Source organism: Staurois parvus, unplaced genomic scaffold (assembly GCF_062004578.1).
Source record: "Staurois parvus isolate SC_StPar_1 unplaced genomic scaffold, SC_StPar_1.0 ptg001161l, whole genome shotgun sequence".
NCBI classification, from domain to species: Eukaryota; Metazoa; Chordata; class Amphibia; order Anura; family Ranidae; genus Staurois; species Staurois parvus.
Genome location: NW_028318957.1, coordinates 945232 through 963163, shown reverse-complemented (window position 1 = coordinate 963163; position 17932 = coordinate 945232). Strand labels below are relative to the sequence as shown.

The 17932-nt window shown below is 45.0% G+C and overlaps 1 pseudogene across 1 annotated transcript; it reads right to left on the bottom strand.

Annotated features, from left to right (window-relative positions):
* Positions 1-273: 273 nt before the first annotated feature.
* LOC149439089 (NACHT, LRR and PYD domains-containing protein 3-like) lies at positions 274-17012 on the bottom strand (annotated as a pseudogene). Its single transcript, XR_016307863.1, has 6 exons — positions 16912-17012; positions 12774-12888; positions 10550-10710; positions 8869-9046; positions 4056-4121; positions 274-1982 (listed from the first exon to the last, which is right to left on the bottom strand). The product of XR_016307863.1 is annotated as an NACHT, LRR and PYD domains-containing protein 3-like (transcript).
* Between the last annotated feature and the right edge of the window lie 920 nt (positions 17013-17932).

The following is a 17932-nucleotide window of genomic DNA, read 5'->3' as shown; positions in this document are numbered from 1 at the left end:
GTAAAGTCTTGCAACTACCTTCTGGGGAAGATGAAGGGAGCAGTACATTTCCACATTGTGGCCCTGGATCAAAATGCAATCCATCAAACATAATTTGAAACCCAGTGATATTGTTCTTGTGAAAGACTTAGTCGTGAAAGATCAGTCTTAAAGAATTAAGTGGCCTCTAGGCTTTGTCAAAGAAAGGAGAAACACTAATAATTAGTAATTTATATGGAGAATTTGCAGATCATTCCAATTTAACACAGAAATGTGATTAGTCACAGTTGACCTTTACCTAAAACGCTTGATGTTGTGTAGAGCTGGTAGAAGTTTGCTCAATCCTTCACTCTGAATAATGCATGAATTTAGATTTACTTCTTCTGTCTCTCTGTGGGATTGAAGGATAAAAGACAGCACAGAGCAGTCCAGAGGGCTGAGGTGGACACCAGAAAAGTCCACTTTCTTTGACCCAGTGTGTTGTGACACCAGAGCCTTATTCCTGGACTCATAGGTATAATAGAATACATTCAAATTTGTTTTGCTTCTTATATATATGGCAGTCTTTTGTTCTGCAATTTTCTTTTGGATCCAGGTGATGACTTGTCTGTTAGCCTGAGTAGACAATTCTCCCACATGAGACTTTAACATGGATCTAGTAGAAGAGTCTGAGAGACCACAGAGGAAACGGAGGAATATTTCGGCACGGCCATCTTTGTAAGATTCAGCCTTATCAAGTGTTTTCTGTAATCTGTCAGGATTATAGTTAATAAAATGGACTAAAGCAGCAAAAAACTCCTGAAGCGTGAGATGTAAGAAGGTGTAATCCACATCGGGAGGCTGACCAGATTCCATCATGAAAGATGAAAAGAGATGTTTATCATTTCTCACACTGAATGACTCCAGATGTCGCTCATCAAATACAATCATGTGATTCATGACTCCATGTTCTGCCATCCACCCCATAGATGTCAGCAGTTCCTGGGCAGTATGACCGCCATATGTATTCTGGCTGTGATTGGCCAGAATGTTGGAGACAAAAGTCACAAAGAGTTGTGTCACTGTTTTGGGTAATGATGTCATCAGCTGATCAGTGATTGTTGGTTGGGCTCTGAAGCACATTGATAACACTGTACAGATGATCCAGCAGTATGCTGGGATATAACAGAAAGTGTACAGCGTGTCATTCTCCTGCACATAATGAAAAGCCTTCTCTGACCATTCCTCATTTCCAAAGAAATTATTGAAGAAGATCCGTCTGTCTCTTTGAAGAAATCCCATGATCTCCGCTATTCTCTGGAAGACATCGGTATCGACTGATGCCAGTCTGGTTGGACGGCTGGTTATCAGTACAGAGCAACCCTTAAGAAGAATCTGTCTCACCAAACTGACCACAATCTCACCAAAGTGTCTTTTTTTTGGGTTGGACAGTTTACTTGATCTGAAATCCATTTGGTGAATACTTTCATCTAAACTATCAAATATAAATAGAAGTTCCTCTGGATCCTGTAACATATTTCCAATCTGACTCTCCAGATAAGGATATTGTTGAAGAATCATCTCCTCCAAGCTGACCTCTCCCAGTCTATTCAGGTCCCGGAATCTGAAGAAGAAGACAAAGGCAAATCTCTGGTAGTGTTTTCCAGTCACCCAGTCATAGACAAACTTCTGCATCAGTGTGGTCTTCCCTATTCCTGGCACTCCGCTCACCATTACTGCATGTGGTACACATTGGGACTGGTGGTTCCATCGGAACAGCCTGTTGGGGGAAATATGTTCCAGTCTAGTTTGTGTTTCCTTCAAGCATTCCTCATGTTTTACCCCGGTCTGTATTATCTCATTCTGGGGACGCTGCCGGAACTCATCAGTGGAGACTACAATCAGCTTCACATAACGCTCATTGATGAGGAATCTTTGTGGTTCCAGGGTAGTTCCTGGGGGTCTATGCTCCACCAGAGTCTCAGTCTTCTCCATCAGATGTTGTTTGTGCTTTTCCTGAATATCTGGGAATATGATGGAAATATTTTACAACAGAATGTCACAATTTCGTGTTTAGTTTAAGCAAAACTTCAATTTATGTTCTTAGCACAGATCTTTGGGAATATACTACAAATACATATACATTTTCATTCAGTGAGAAAAATAGAATTTTGCTGTTGTATAGCATTCCTGCAGTTCTGTTGTCAGTCCTTGATGCCAAAAGATGACATACCCCCTGGCTAGCCTTGCTCAGGCTATATTCACAGTGGCTACCGGTGGGAGCCATGCTGTCACAGAAGTTGTGATTTGTGTACAAACAAGGGAGTAGATTAAAGAAATGCCTGTAGTCACATGCCTTCTGCATGTAGCACCATCCTAGGAAAGCTAGGTGAAGCTAGTCGATGAGTATTATTATTTTTTAGATAGAAGGCTGAGCAGCAGCCTGGGTGATAGTCAGTGGGGGCCAAATTCAGGTCAGGGCTGAGAAGCTCTACAGATCAGCTCTCTGAAACCCTCCCCTGATCTAAAGACTTTGAGAATCCTCTAGAACTCAGTGGGCGGAGGCGAAAAGTGGCTGATCTGCATGCTCAAGGGATCCTGACCAATCCCCAGGCAGGAGGTTTGACATGGGGTTGGGACAGCCTTTAAGCATGGCTGAGCCTGCTCAATAGGGAGGAGAGTTCGGGTGGAAGATGTAAGAGCAGAAACTGGAGTGTGCAACCTGGGAGAAGGCCCAGCAAAGGGTGGATGTGGACAGAGGGAAAGCTGAACCTCATGGGCCCCCTGAGAGAGGATCATCTGTGGAGTTATGGAAGGAGCCAGTCCAGCAGAAGGCCTGAAGGCAACTGCCAACTCACAGTCTACAGAAGAGGAACAATGAGTACTTCTACGCTCCCTGGACAGGAGTAGGAGAGAGAACATTTGGGTAGAAAACCCGAGTAGCTCCTGCTGGACTGTATGTTTAAAGTGTCAGATGCTAGATCCCCTTGTCCAGTGGTTCTTACACAGCCTGGAGAGCTCTCCAAGAAGAGAAAACCCTTCTGTGCATTTTACTTAGTTTCAGGAAGTTGTCTTCAGTTTAACAGTTCTTTGGGCATCCCATGTATCCCTCATCCCCATCCAAGTTCGAATTCCCTAATAACATCCAAAAAGTTAAGGTATTGTTTACGGTCTCTGAAGTGCAACTGTGGAAGGAAATGTGTGTTGCCTGGCTGTGCATGACGATAGGGGGACCTAAATCTTCAGCAACTCCTAAGGGGGTAGTGCTACATGTACAGTATATTATGGGATAGCCTGCTTGTTTGTTGCAGAATTCATATTACTTTTTATGAATACAAGAGGTAGGATACGTTGTAGAAACTAACTGATTGTAGTTAAAATCCCATTGTGATTAGCAAATCATATAAAAAAAATTTTGTTAAAGTCTCGCCTTTTGCATTATGTTATGTTACACCCAAGTTTAGGCTGTAATATATAACGTGGTGCAAATGTCTACCCTCAAACCACTTCCCCCATGGCAGCAAGCAGGGATTCTTCATTTTTGCATGGCTGTAGCGTTCCACCTGCATAGCTGTGTCATTTATTCACAGAGATCTGTGACTGAATAAACTACATGTTCCGTCTGTTACTGAGGCAGTCAGACTTGTAGTTCTCAGTGAAACACAACTGTGGTAATCAGTGCACATAGGCTCAGTTCACACTAGTGCTGTTCTGCGGACCACAACAGGGCAGCCCATTCATTTGATTGGACTGCCATGCCACCCAAAATGCAGGGAAAAGGTCCCTGCACCTTTCCAGAAATCGCAGCCAACACCAGGAGCTGCACTGCAGTGTGGTTCCCAGTGCGGGTGGCGTGCCATTAAGATTACTGGCACCTGCCCAGGGGTCCCGCGATTTGTGTGCAGGTGGTTGCAGCTGCGGGACGAAATGCGGGTCCCACAGCTGCTTCCACCTGCACTAGTGTGAACCGAGCTTTATAGTCCGTTGATACTTCTAGCCCTCAATAGGAACACCATTTTAGTGTTGCCTAGGGCATCACAAGAGCTAAATACACCACCGGGTATCGTTGCATCCCTACATTACTGTATATTCTTTACCTCTCAGCTCCGGAGTCAGTGACTGTCCAAGTTCATCCAGCAAAATTTGCTTCACCAGATCCTCACCTATAGAAAAATAACTCAATAAAATCTATGACATGATCCTATACTTTTGAGGCATACACACGAAATTATGCATTGAAAAGATGTCTAAACAGGCTGCATTGAATAAAGCATGTTTTTTTTTTTTGTTATATATTTAGTATACAAACTGTGGACAGAACGTGAACTTTCAACAATACCATCGTACACGCTTTGATAAACAGGACATAAAAAACTAAAAGATCATTAAAAGGAGAAGTTTGGGATTCTTAAAAATGTTTGCAGCTGTCCCCCGCTGGCTCTAAGACTGAGAACTGGGTGACCGCTGATCACTCTGTTCTTGGTCTTACCTGGAGCAGAGAGTGGTGACTGTTAGTCACCACTCTTTTCTCTGCCCCTCCAGTGCAGTGTGAGAGCCATCCAACCCGGGGTTTGCCCCGAAGATATCAACTACTGGGGAAAGCCACAAATGGACTTTTATTCACATGGCCTTTGCCTTTTGTAGGTAAGCTGGGGCAGTACATTGCCTGGTTAGGAGTAGGGACGGTTTCATCTGAGTTCTTGTTGAACTGTTCAGTATGCTCTTGGGTTTTGTATTGTTGCTCTTTAAAGCACTAAACTTTGCCTTCTGCTTGGTCTGACGTCCTTTGAAAGGGGTGCACTGCAAGTAACCGGCACCATTGAACACTTAGTCTACAGTTTTTGATCACTGGCACATGGACTATGAAGAGTCAGCATGTTAACAGTTATTCTGGTACACGTTATACATGTGACTGCTATGAGCAGCCAAGGCACAGTCAACAAGCAGCCTGTCATAAAAGTGTACCTGTTGTAGCTCTAATTGCCTCTAGCCACCAGGGAGATGTTGTCGGCACTTCCTATGCCACATTCTATCTCCCACAGCAACTGGAATTGAACTGCACTACAGAGATTCCCATCCTGTACAGAAACAGAGTTAAAGTCAAGTGGACGATGAAGTCCATGCTATGTGCTGGATGGAGTTCCATCCTTCTACCAGGACCGGTAGTGGAAATGATGGACAAGTGGCTGTGGTCAGTGTTCAGCACAGCCCACTTAATTGCAAGCTACAGTGGAAGATGTACATTTTCATAGGGACCCAGGAGAAACTGGAGAGGAGTTGTGCATTTTGTATGTTAATTGTTAATAGTACAGGCCTACCTTAAAGGTTAGGTTCACCTTGTGGAATATGTTACACGTTTCACCCGTTTTTAGGGTGGAACATAGAACATGTTCCCATAGCTGCAGTAGTGCCTGCCGCGCCCTCTCCCTAGTACGGGGAGAAGTTTCCCTGTGCTATCTGTCAGATTTAAAAATAGCGTGGCCGTGCAGGGATCCGCCCACACGACTGCGTCATTCATTCACTGACTTCCGTGAATGAATGAACTCCAAGTCCCGACAGCCTTAGCAGCTGTGGGCTTTATTTATTTATTTATCGAGTTTATATAGCGCCAAAGGGTTTGCTCAGCGCTGTACAATAGAGGGGGGGACAATACATGAAACAGAACAGTAACATCAAACAGTACACAAGAGGTAAGAGGGCCCTACTCTTTCGAGCTTACAATCTAGGAGGGAGGGGGTAGAGGCACAGGAGGAAATGGCTGTGGGGGATGGAGTGGTAGGAGGAGGGAAGGGCAGCGGCTGTTAGGTGAGGGTGGGGTAGGCTTCCCTGAAGAGGTGGGTTTTCAGGGAGCGCCTGAAGGTGAGGAGGGAAGGTGACAGTCTGATGGATTGGGGTAGTGAGTTCCAGAGGATGGGGGAAGTCCTGGAGAAGTCTTGCAGTCGTGCGTGGGAGGAGGAGACCAGGGAGCAAGATAGAAGGAGGTCCTGTGAAGAGCGAAGGGTACGGGTAGGGTGGTACCTGGGAATCAGGTCGGTGAGGTAGTTAGGGGCAGTGTTGTGAATGGCCTTATAGGTCAGGGTGAGCAATTTGAATTTAATGCGTTGGGCAATGGGGAGCCAGTGGAGGGAGAGGCAGAGGGGGGTGGCAGAGGTGGAGCGGCTGGTGAGGTGGATGAGTCTGGCAGCTGAGTTCAGGATGGTCTGAAGCGGGGAGAGTTTGCACTGGGGTAGGCCGGTGAGGAGGGAGTTGCAGTAGTCAAGGCGTGAGATAATCAGGGAGTGTACGAGTAGTTTAGTGGTGTCTGGGGTAAGGAAGGAGCGTATCTTGGCGATGTTCCGGAGGTGGAGCCTGCATGTGTTTGTAAGTGATTTGATATGAGGTTGAAAGGAAAGGTTTGAGTCCAGAATGACGCCAAGGACTTTGGCTTGCTGGGCGGGATTGATGGTGGTGTTGTTGGTAGTGATGGAAAGGATGGGGGGGGGCACGGGCTGGGGGGAAGACGAGAAGCTCGGTTTTGGAGAGGTTGAGCTTGAGGAAATGGAGCGACATCCAGTCGGAGATGTCGTTTAGGAGGTGAGTGATGCGGGTGGAGAATGTGGGGGTGAGGTGAGGGGTGGATAGGTAGATTTGAGTATCATCAGCGTAGAGGTGGTAATTGAAGCCGTGGGAGTGTATGAGTTTGCCAAGGGAGGAAGTGTAGATGGAGAAGAGAAGGGGTCCAAGGACAGAGCCCTGGGGGACCCCAACAGAGAGGGAGAGGGAAGAGGAGGTGGCATCGTTGTAGGAAACGCTGAAGGAGCGTTGGGATAGATAGGACGAGAACCAAGAGAGAGCGGTGTCTCTGATGCCAAGGGAGAGTAGTGTCAGGGCAGGGGCCGAGGAACGGACAGGCAGGCCCAACAATGTAACGCACTGGCTGACGACAACCACCACCCACAGACCGAAGTCCCTCAGGGCGCGGAGTCTAAGTCCCAGGCTGCCCTTCACCAGGGCCCCTGATGGCGGGGATGGACTTGATGCAGCCAGGAACCAGGTCGCGGCCCCCGAGACACCTCAGCTGCGGTAATGGCCGCCGCCAATGGCGTGTAGCTGGTGGAAGAGACAAAAGAGTAGTCAGACAAGCCGGGTCAACAACAGGACAAAACAGTACAGGACAGCAGACGAGAATCACAGGTCACGAGCCGGGTTCAGCAACAGAGGGTCAGATCAAAGGAGAATATAAAGAATAGTCAAGTCACAAGCCGAATCAGATACCAGGAGAGTCACGAGAGTCAGAACAGAGTAATAGCAACACAAAGACACAAGACACAAGTGCAAAGAGCATGTGCGGGCCACAGGCTTATATGTCATCAGCCACTCCCCTCTGGGGGATGGACCACAAAGACCTGAAGGCATAAAAGGATTCCCATCATGCACAGCAGAATCCAAAATGGACGCCAGCACATGGAGTAACATAACCTCAGGGAAAAGGTAGGACCTTGACAAGTAGTTTATTAAGGAGGAGGGGGTGGTCGACTGTGTCAAAGGCCGCGGAGAGGTCCAGGAGGAGGAGGACAGAGTAGTTGCCTTTGGCTTTGGCAGTTAGTAGATCGTTGGTGATTTTGAGTTTTCAGTGAACTACCACGGCGCTGTGGTAGTTCATTGAAGCTTCCTGTCAGAATATCTGTTTGCTCATACATCCCTTACACCCCATATGACAAGCAGATATTCTGACAGGTCAGGAGACCTGCATGGCTTCCACTGATTGATGGTGCAATGCTTTCAAGGCTCCTTTTGGACAAAAATATTAAATGCACATTTTTTTTAAACTGCAAAAAAATGTGCATTTATTATTTTTGTCCAAAAGGTGAACTTATCCTTTAAGGCTGAGTATTCCCCATGGTAGCCTCAGCCTTGTCTCAGGGCATTGGTGAAAGTGGCAGAAAGTAAAGGTACCCCATGTGTAGTAAAGTTGCCTTGTATAAGGTGCCTAGCAAAGCTCAGAAGAACCCTTCCTGGGGTAGACCTCCAATGTGACTCACACTTGGCACCCAATGAGGAGAGTGTCAGGGCTGGGCTCCTGCTACTTATCGAGCAGCTCTTTTCTTTCAGTGCTCAGAAGCTGCTCAGCTGTCAGTTAATTACCAGCCTCTCGTCTCCACAGCAACTCACCTGGATACCATTACCTGCCTCATTAGTCCAGCCCACAGTCAGCCCCTTTTGCTATTTTAGCAGCTTAGCTCATTTCCTCCTTCCCCTTGCTGATTCTATGATATCCAGTGTGTTCCTGCCTGTGTTCGTGTGTACAACTCGGTCTGGCTGTCTTCTCTTCCGATTCCTATTCCTGATTTCTGGCTCCTGACTACGCAGACTTCTGGTTTCCTGACCCTGGGTCATCTGATTACCCGCTCTAGCATCCAAACCCTGGCTTCTGTTTTGACTACATTCCTGAACTGTGTTACTTTTTCTATTTCATTAAAGATGTGATTTTAACTGCACTTTCTGTCCCTGCCTGACTTCAGGTTCCTGACAGAGGGGAACATGGATGAGGTATCACCCACCTACCCTACAGGATTCAGGAGCCAATTGTCAATCAGGTATCCGGGTGGAGCATCTCTGACATCAACCAAATATGGGCTTTAGCCTGCTGTTCTGGGTCACAAGAGAAGACAAATAAGTGCACTCCTGTGACACCCATGAGAAGTGCAGCCAAGAAAGTTTTGGCCTTACTTCTTTCATACTTACCTGGCCTTCTGCCTGTGCCTTGGGGCTTCGCTCTCTTGAAAAGCTACTCCTTCAGCATCCAAAACTTTCCATGTGTTCTATTCTTGCATCCCCCACTGCACAATGTGGTTCCCCCATCTGGCTGCAACATCCCTACTGTGTCCTGGGATTGTCACAATTGTTATTGCAAACACAAGGTCCTGTTACCTCTCTGTGTGATCTCATCCAGAACCGCCAATAAATTCGGATGAGAACGATCTTTCTGTAGCACATAGAGACATTCCCAGAATCCAATCACGGCTTCTCTTCCCCGATCCTGAATATCTTGTAACAAGGTGTGAGAGAAGGCAGCCCGGCTCATGTGTTTTTCCCTGGCCAAGAGGGTCTGAAAAACAGACAAATCTGCAATTAATAGCTAGAATTATCTACACACTATTATCCACTTACCAACTGCCCTGTAGCACATTTACGTGATTCTGCATTTCTAGGTAGGGGGCACGCACACATGCACTGCCCGTCCTATGCTGTCATTGGCTTCCAAAGGTGTCAATCACCCGGTCCGGGACAGTGATTTATGGCTGGGACTTGGTGATCGGCGGAGCAGCTGACAGGAGAGAGATCTGTGAGTGTAAACAAAACAGAACTCTCTCCTGCCAGCAGGGACTAGCAGAGAGATTAAAAGCAGCATGCACCATAGTAAAACAGCACACAGTAAAAACACTCCCCAACACACAGATGCACCATAGTAAAACAGCACACAGTAAAAACACTCCCCAACACACAGTTAACCCTTTGATCGACCCAGATGTTAACCCCTTCTTGCCCAGTGTCATTAGTACAGTGTCAGTGCAAAAATAAAAAAAAAAGCAGAAGTGATCAAATACCACCGAAAGAAGGCTCTATTTGTGGCAGAAAAAAAATTACATCAATTTCATTTGTATACAGTTTTACATGACTGTGCAATTGTCAGTTAAAATTATGCAGAGCTGTATCACAAAAAAAAAAGGTCTGGTCATGAAGGTGGGGATAAATCTTTCGGAGAGCAAGTTGCTATTAAAAAAAAAAAAAAAAAACTGATCCAAAGAATAAAAAAAATGGTATAATGAAAGTGTTACTAAACCCAGGACCCCACATTCACTATATCCGCTCTACCCCAACCCTGCATTCATTATATCCGCTCTCCCTCAACCCTGCATTCACGATATCCGCTCTCCCTGGACCCCGCATTCACTATATCCGCTCTCCCCCGACCCTGCATTCACTATATCCGCTTTCCCCGAACCCCGCATCCACTATATCCACTCTCCCCGGAACCCCGCATTCACTATATCCGCTCTCCCCGGAACCCCGCATTCACTATATCTGCTCTCCCCGGAGCCTGCATACACTATATCTGCTCTCCCCGGAGCCTGCATTCACTATATTTGCTCTCCCCGGAGCCTGCATTCACTATATCCGTTCTCCCCAGACCCTGCATTCACTATATCCGGTCTCGCTGGACCCGGCATTCACTATATCTGCTCTCCCCGGATCCCGCATTCACTATATCCGCTCTCCCCGGAACCCGCATTCACTATATCTGCTCTCCCCGGACCCCGCTTTCACTATATCCGGTCTCCCCGGACCCTGCATTCACTATATCCGGTCTCCCCGGACCCTGCATTCACTATATCCGGTCTCCCCGGACCCTGCATTCACTATATCCGGTCTCGCTGGACCCGGCATTCACTATATCCACTCTCCCCGGACCCTGCATTCACTATATCCACTCTCCCCGGACCCTGCATTCACTATATCCACTCTCCCCGGACCCTGCATTCACTACATATGGGTTTTAATAAATCAACCCCAATATATTGCAGTTCATTTAGAAATATTTCTGCCTTACTTCTATGTTTAAGACTTTTCGAGATTTTAGTTCCTTCAGGAGGACCCCGGTGTCCATGTTCTCCAGGATGTAGGTCAGGTCATCTCTGTAATACTCCTATATCCTCCTCAGTGATGGATCATCATATGCAGACAGCTGGTGACGGAATCTCCTGATGTCCTCTACAGAAACACAGAAAATACATTTACAGGATTGTGGCTTGAACTCAGAACCCAAACTATCATTGAGGAAATCTATATATTTTTATCTTTTCATCTTTGCTTTGTAATACTGAGCAATTGTTTTATAGTGTTATATTTTTTTTTAAAGTTTAGACACCTCAAATAAATATGAGGGGCGTTCAAGTCAATCCAGGGCTTTTGAGTTTCTTTAATAAAATAAATAATTGCAAGGAGTGGAAACTGCCTTTTATTTTTCAACATCCTCCCCTGCTACATTTATACACATATCCCAGCATTTAACTAATGCCTGGAAAGCTTTGGCATAGAAAAATTTTTCAGTACTCCTGAACCATCCTAGGACAGCCGGTTTCACTTCCTAATCATTGTGTTCACCATTCCCACAGAAAGATTTGTCTCTTGTGCATTTTCACGATGGATTAAGTATCCATTATCCAGCATCAGGCGTTCTACACGCTGAATGTTCACAGGAATGACTGCTGTGGGCTGGGAACCACCACGGCCGGAATCGTCAGTGATGGATGTATGGCTATCTTTGAAACGTTTATAACGTTCAAATGTTTTACTGTGGCTGAGCGTCTCATCACCATACTGCGCTTGAAGTCTTCCGTAGATATCCATGAGTTGTACATCTTCCTTCGCAAGAAACTTCATCACCACATGCTGTTCCATGCCCGTACCAACACTGTTGTCTGCCATCTTGATTAACGGTCTCTGGACTCTGTACTTCATTATTTCACAGAACACCGAACGAATGACGCAGCTGTATGGGCGGAGCTATTTTTAAAAAGCAACAGCTAGCATGGGGATCTTCTCCCCGTACTTCTGTCACGGGGTGGGGGGTGCAGCAAAACAGGTGGAACATGTAACATGTTCCCAAAGGTGAACTTATCCTTTAATAAGATCCCTACCGCCCTATAGCAGAAATACCACACACACACGATTTTGCATTTCCAGGTATGGGGCGAGTACAAACTGCGCGCACTCCCTTCCCGTGCCACCATTCACGGCCGGTGATTACTCGCCAGCGCAAGGTTATTTTCGAGGATCTCCGATGGGGAGGAGGACTGTTTTGTTTACAAACAGTTCTCCCTGTCAGCTCTGGCACACTGCATTGGATGGCTGTTCACAGCACAACCATCCAAAGCAGTGTGATTACAGTGAAGCACACAGGCACCGTCCCCTAGTAAAAAACTCCCAGCACACAGTTAACCCTTTGATCGCCCCTCATGTTAGCCCCTTCCTGCCCAGTGCTTTTAGTACAGTGTCAGTGCTTTTGTTAGCACTGATCACTGTATTGGTGTCACTGGGGATGTCAGTGATACCAAGTCAGTTCTCCCCAGTGTCAGAACGTCCACTGCAGTCCTGCTAAAAGCCACTGATCGCTGCCATTACTAGTAAAAAAAAATATTAAAAAATCCCAGCATCTATACCACCATTTGTAGACGCTATAACTTTCACGTAAACCAATTAATTTACACGTATTGGGATTTTTTTTTTTAGCAAAGACACGGAACAGAATACATTTTTGCCTAAATTTATGATGAAATTTGATTTTTTAATTTTTTTACTGGATATGTTTAAGAGCAAAAAGTCAAAAATATAGTTTTTTTCTCAAAACGGTGAGGTTTTTTTTTTTTTTTTTTTTTTTTTATACAAAAAAATGTAAAAAACACAAAGGTGATCAAAAAAAGGCTCAATTTGTGGGGAAAAAAGGACCGCACAATTGTCAGTTAAAGTAACGCTACGTCGTAACGAAAAAAAATAGTCGGGGGGGGAGGGGGGGTGGAATCCTCAGGAGGGCGAGGGGTTAATAATCCAGCTTGATCAGATTATTACAGCATTACACATAAAACATGCATACAATATGTGCTTTTAAAATACATTTAAAAAAAACTGAATAATTTTAAGCCTTCACAAAAAAGAAATATTGTTCACAAAATTCATGTGAATATGCATCTTTTGTAAACTATTTACTGGGTTATTTAGTTGTTTTTCTCTGTAAAGATGATGTAAATAAAAGGTAACAGTGTATTGCTGCTTACCAGGTAATTCTCGTGGGTAAGATATTTTCATTTCCAATCTTTTATTTGTTGGCAGTTCATGTAAAGCAGAAATTAGTTTGTCATGAGACACCTGACAGAATCATCGCTTTTTAATCTGCAATAATAATAAAGTTCAGTGAATACATAAATAAATACAAATACCTACACCATAAAAGAGCCATACAAAAGATCCTTTAGGTTGCATTCACACGCTGTACAACAACATATTGGGGTAGATCTACTAATACTGGAGCACCCAGACTCTGGTGCAGCTGTGCTTGGGAGCCAATCAGCTTCTAACTTCAACTTATTCAGTTGAGCTTTGACAATAAAACCTGGTAGCTGATTGGTTTCCAATGCAGATCTAAAAAATTTTTTTGAAACATTAAAAAATAAAAATGTAAAAATAAAAACTACTGACACCATCCACTACCCTACTGACACCAACCTCTACCCTACTGACACTGTCCACTGCCCTACTGACACTGTCCACTACCCTACTGACACCAGCCTCTGCCCTACTGACACTGTCCACTGCCCTACTGACACCAACCTCTACCCTACTGACACTGTCCACTGCCCTACTGACACCAACCTCTGCCCTACTGACACTGTCCACTACCCTACTGACACCAACCTCTGCCCTACTGACACTGTCCACTGCTCTACTGACACCAACCTCTGCCCTACTGACACTGTCCACTGCTCTACTGACACCATAGACTTCCCTGACACCAACCTCTGCCCTACTGACACCGGCCACTTGCCTACTGACTAAGACTGTCCATTTTTAACCACTTCCTGTCTGCCCTTTAGCAGAAATACTGCTACAGGGCAGCGCGGGTGCGGAAAATCATGTGCATATACGAGATTTTGCGTTTCTAGGTAGGGGGAAATGCATCTCATTCGGCTGTCAATCGCGGGGCCCCGGCCGGTAATTACCAGCACCGACGTGGAGGACTGTTTAGTTTACTAACAGTCCTCCTCCCTGTCAGCTCGGGCACACTGCACAGCACAGCCATTAAGAAATAGTGTGATTACAGTGAAGCACACACACCCCGCCCGCTAGTAAAACACTCCCTGCACACAGTTAACACTTTGATTGCCCCACATGTTAACCCCTTCCTGACCGGTGCCATTAGTACAGTGTCAATGCTTTTTTTTTTTTAGCACTTATCACTGTATTGGTGTCACTGGGGATGTCAGTGACACCAAGCCAGTTCCCCCCCAGTGTCAGAATGCCCGGCGCAGTCCCGCTATAAGTCGCTGATCACCGCCATTACTAGTAAAGAAAAAAAAAATCCCAATATATATATATATATATATATATATATATATATATATATACTGACATTTGTAGACGCTATAACTTTCACGTAAAACAATTAGTTTACACGTATCGGGATTGTTTTTGTAGCAAAGACACGGAGCAGAATACATTTTGCCGTAAATTTATAACGTAAATTTATATTTTACTGGACATGTTTAATAGCAAAAGGTCAAAAATATTGTTTTGTTCTCAAAATTGTTGGTCTTTTTGTTTTAATAGCAAAAAAAAAAAAACCGCACAGGCGATCCAATACCACCGAAAGAAAGTTCAATTCGTGGGGAAAAGGATGTAAATTTAATTTGGGTGCAGCGTTGCATGACCGCGCAATTGTCAGTTAAATGAATGCAGCGATGTAACGCAAGAAGAGGCCTGGTCAGGAAGGGGAGGAAATCCTCTGGAGGGCGAGGGGTTAAGGTAGGCTAAGTTTGTATTTTTGCAGTGACATTTGTTTTATAATATTTTTCTTTGTTTTCTATATTTTGCTACATTTTCCTTGCTCTTTAGTTAGGGCTTGCTAATTAATTTTTTTTTTTTTTTTTAAATGGCGCTGAACCCCGGTGATCTTTTTGATCTCTTTCATGTTGTCCAGGTAGATCTCCACCTCTCAACAATAAAACACAAACAAGCCACCCAAAATGACACGTATGGCTGGTGTCATTAACTTATCTCCGACTCACTTGTATAAGTGTGGATCCATAAACCCAAAAGGTACATACTAAGCAAAATGGTAGTGTGACAAGAACACCCCTACCTGGAAAAAGAAGGTTACTAGGTGATCCACGCGGAGTAATATGAATTCAAAAATATTCCAAACAATACTTTATTTGATCACATAGATCATAAGGAGGTTAAACATGAGCATGGTGTACATATGAAAAAAATAAAATCATGTTAAAAAGCACTAGGCGTCTTCAGTTTAGGGTCATCTTAGCAAATAGAGTACCACAAAGCAGAGTTATATGATGGTGATATAGTTATCCTGGGTTTCCATGGGTTTTCGGCTTGTATTCAAGTAAACCATGTATTCAGCAAATGTGTTCCCAATATATGACAGGTATCTCCTGGTATGAAAAAGCTGGAAAAATACATAGTATATATATAGAAGTGTGAAAACCAAAAAACCAGATCACATCCAAAGTTCACCAGGCCTCCCTCTACAATGGTCAATGGATACTACTATTACCTTCTCAATAGTGAGATTAGCAGGCCAGCTTCTCAAGTGTAGGGACTTCCTGGATAGCCACCCCAAGTGAAATAAAGTCCACAGTACCAAATGATTCTCCACCTCTCATATGTTGCCTACCCCTAGTTTAGACCTTGCAGGTTCCTGCGCAGAAAACAATATCTGCGTGCGATCCCAGTGTTGTGGTGTGAACAGGACACATAGAGAACAACTGATTTTGTTGTGCCCTTGCAGAACGCATGCAGAAAAACTGATATGTCTGCACACTGGTGTGAACGAGCCCTAAAAGTAGAGGGAGTAGAAGGAGTTAATAAGGGCTGGCTAGTGTAAACTAAGGATTTGTAGTTTTTTTTTGTTACACTTGATCCTGGATTCACATAAATGCAGTGCGGTATGTTGCATCTGATTCGCACAGGAACTGCACCGCATTCACATGCGATTCGTGTGCGGTGCGATTGCAGCCGTTCATTTTTTATGGCTCTAATCGCACCACACCCGCACTAAAAATGTGCAGGACTATTTTTTGGGTCCACACTAGAATCAGATCGCATGTGTATTCACACCTATGTGATCCGATTCTGCACTGCGTTTTGTGGATCGCTTTCAGGGTGTTAACTTAACATACACACCCACAGCGGTTTGCATGAACGGGGTGCGATTCTGATGCGGTACGGAATTTGCACTGAAAACGCTGCGAATTCCGCATTGCGGCTGTGTGAACCCGGGCTGAACGTTAGCAAGAACCAACATTATGCAGACCAAAGGGCAAACCTCTGACCTGAAGAGTAGCAAAAAAAAAAAAAAAGATATGCTGTAACAACAACCGCAACAAAAAGACAAATGTTTGCAGACTGTATACAAATAGGAAAGAAAAACAGGGGTAGTGCATAGATGTAAAGGGAACGCCCAAATCTGTAGACAAAGTATTCATATACAGACCTCTCTCACCTAAGATGTAAACATTGCTTGCAGATAGGGTGGCAACCTCCTTCCTTTAGCCCAGGCTCACACTGATGCAGTGCATTTTTTGTGCGAATCCTGCACCGCCTCACAATTGCGCCCCATTCGGGCGAACCGCTGCGGGTGTGTATATTGAGTTGACAACACCCCGAAATCAGTTCTCACAACGCGGTGCGATGTGCAGAATCGGATCGCATGGCTGTGAATACCCAATGCGATCCATTTTTAATGCGGACAAAAAAAGGGTCCTAACAACTTTTTGGTGCGGATGCGGTGCGATTTGAGCCACACAAAATGTACGGCTCAAATCGCAGCGCACAGAATTCACATGTGATTCACACAGGAATGCGGTGCGGTTCCTATGCGTAACACATGCGATGTGCCGTACCGCACAAGGGTGAAACCGGGCTCAAACCCGAACACATAATAATTACACAGGTTCTGAGGCTAATTTAATGCAGGTAAGACACTAAGTGAGTTTCAATGATAAATACTATATTTTCCTTCACTGGGATGCCTGAAATCAGAAATCACATGTGGAGGTTCAAACATGTGAAATCTAAATGCATGTTGAAAACAATCAATACAAATGTTATTATCTAAGAAAAGAAACTGCAACTGTAACAAAGTTAATAACAAGTTAACAAGTTCCAAGTTCTGTTTACCTTTTTCTGTTCCTTATGTTGGTTCTCATAAAATGGCCACAGGGCGGGATGGAATTCTACAATCCCCCCAGGAAGTTATTTTCTTCAGCAGTTCATGCGTATAGTCCTCCCATAAAGTCATATGACTGTAGACGTGCATGTTGATACTTCCTGAAAAACTAAGCAGATTCTCAGGCTGGGATCTGACCTTCGCCCTGCACTGTATTCGTGATCTCATCAGGAAAATACTAAGCACAAGTCATCCATAGATATTTCCTTTCAGTCCCTCGGACGTAACGTTTTCCCAACACACAACTAGTGCATCAACACACAACTAGTGCACATGAATATTTGGAATATTTATGTGTGGTTCTCTGCAACTTTAAGGACAGGATCACATCTGTGCGGTCGTGCGGGTACATAAGCCCATTCGTTTGAATGGACTCCCGTGCCACGTAGGGAAGAAGTCCCTGCACTTTTTCAAAAATCGCAGCCCACATGGGCAGTGAGGTTCCCAGCATGTTTGCGATTTCCAGTGGCGTGCCATTAGAATGAATGTCACCTGTCTGCGGGTCCCGCATTCCTCTGTGCGGGTGGTATTTGTGCGGGTCCCACAGCGGCACCGCCCACACAGATGTGAACAGAGCCTAAATGTTAATGTGGATCCGTCTCTAAAATCGTTACCTTCCAGCTGCAGGGGAACTACATCTTCCAGCAGACGGTAAGAAGGGCATGCTGTGCCCTGTAGTTTTGCAAAAACTGAACACAGGCGGTTTGCATAGTTGCCAACATTCCCAAGAAATATTTAGGGACACTTTTTTTTCTGTAGGTGGAGCATTATTTTAATTAGGGGTGTGGCATTCATTAGTGGGTGTGATCTTAAAAATGGGCGTGGTTTAAATTGCCAGCCCATATCCTCAGTAAAGACCATCCTCAATACAGGCCCCATCTTAGGCTCAGTTCACATAGGTGTGGGTGGTGTCGCTGGGACCCACACAAATACCTGCAACCACACTACCCACACAGAGGAATGCGGGACCCA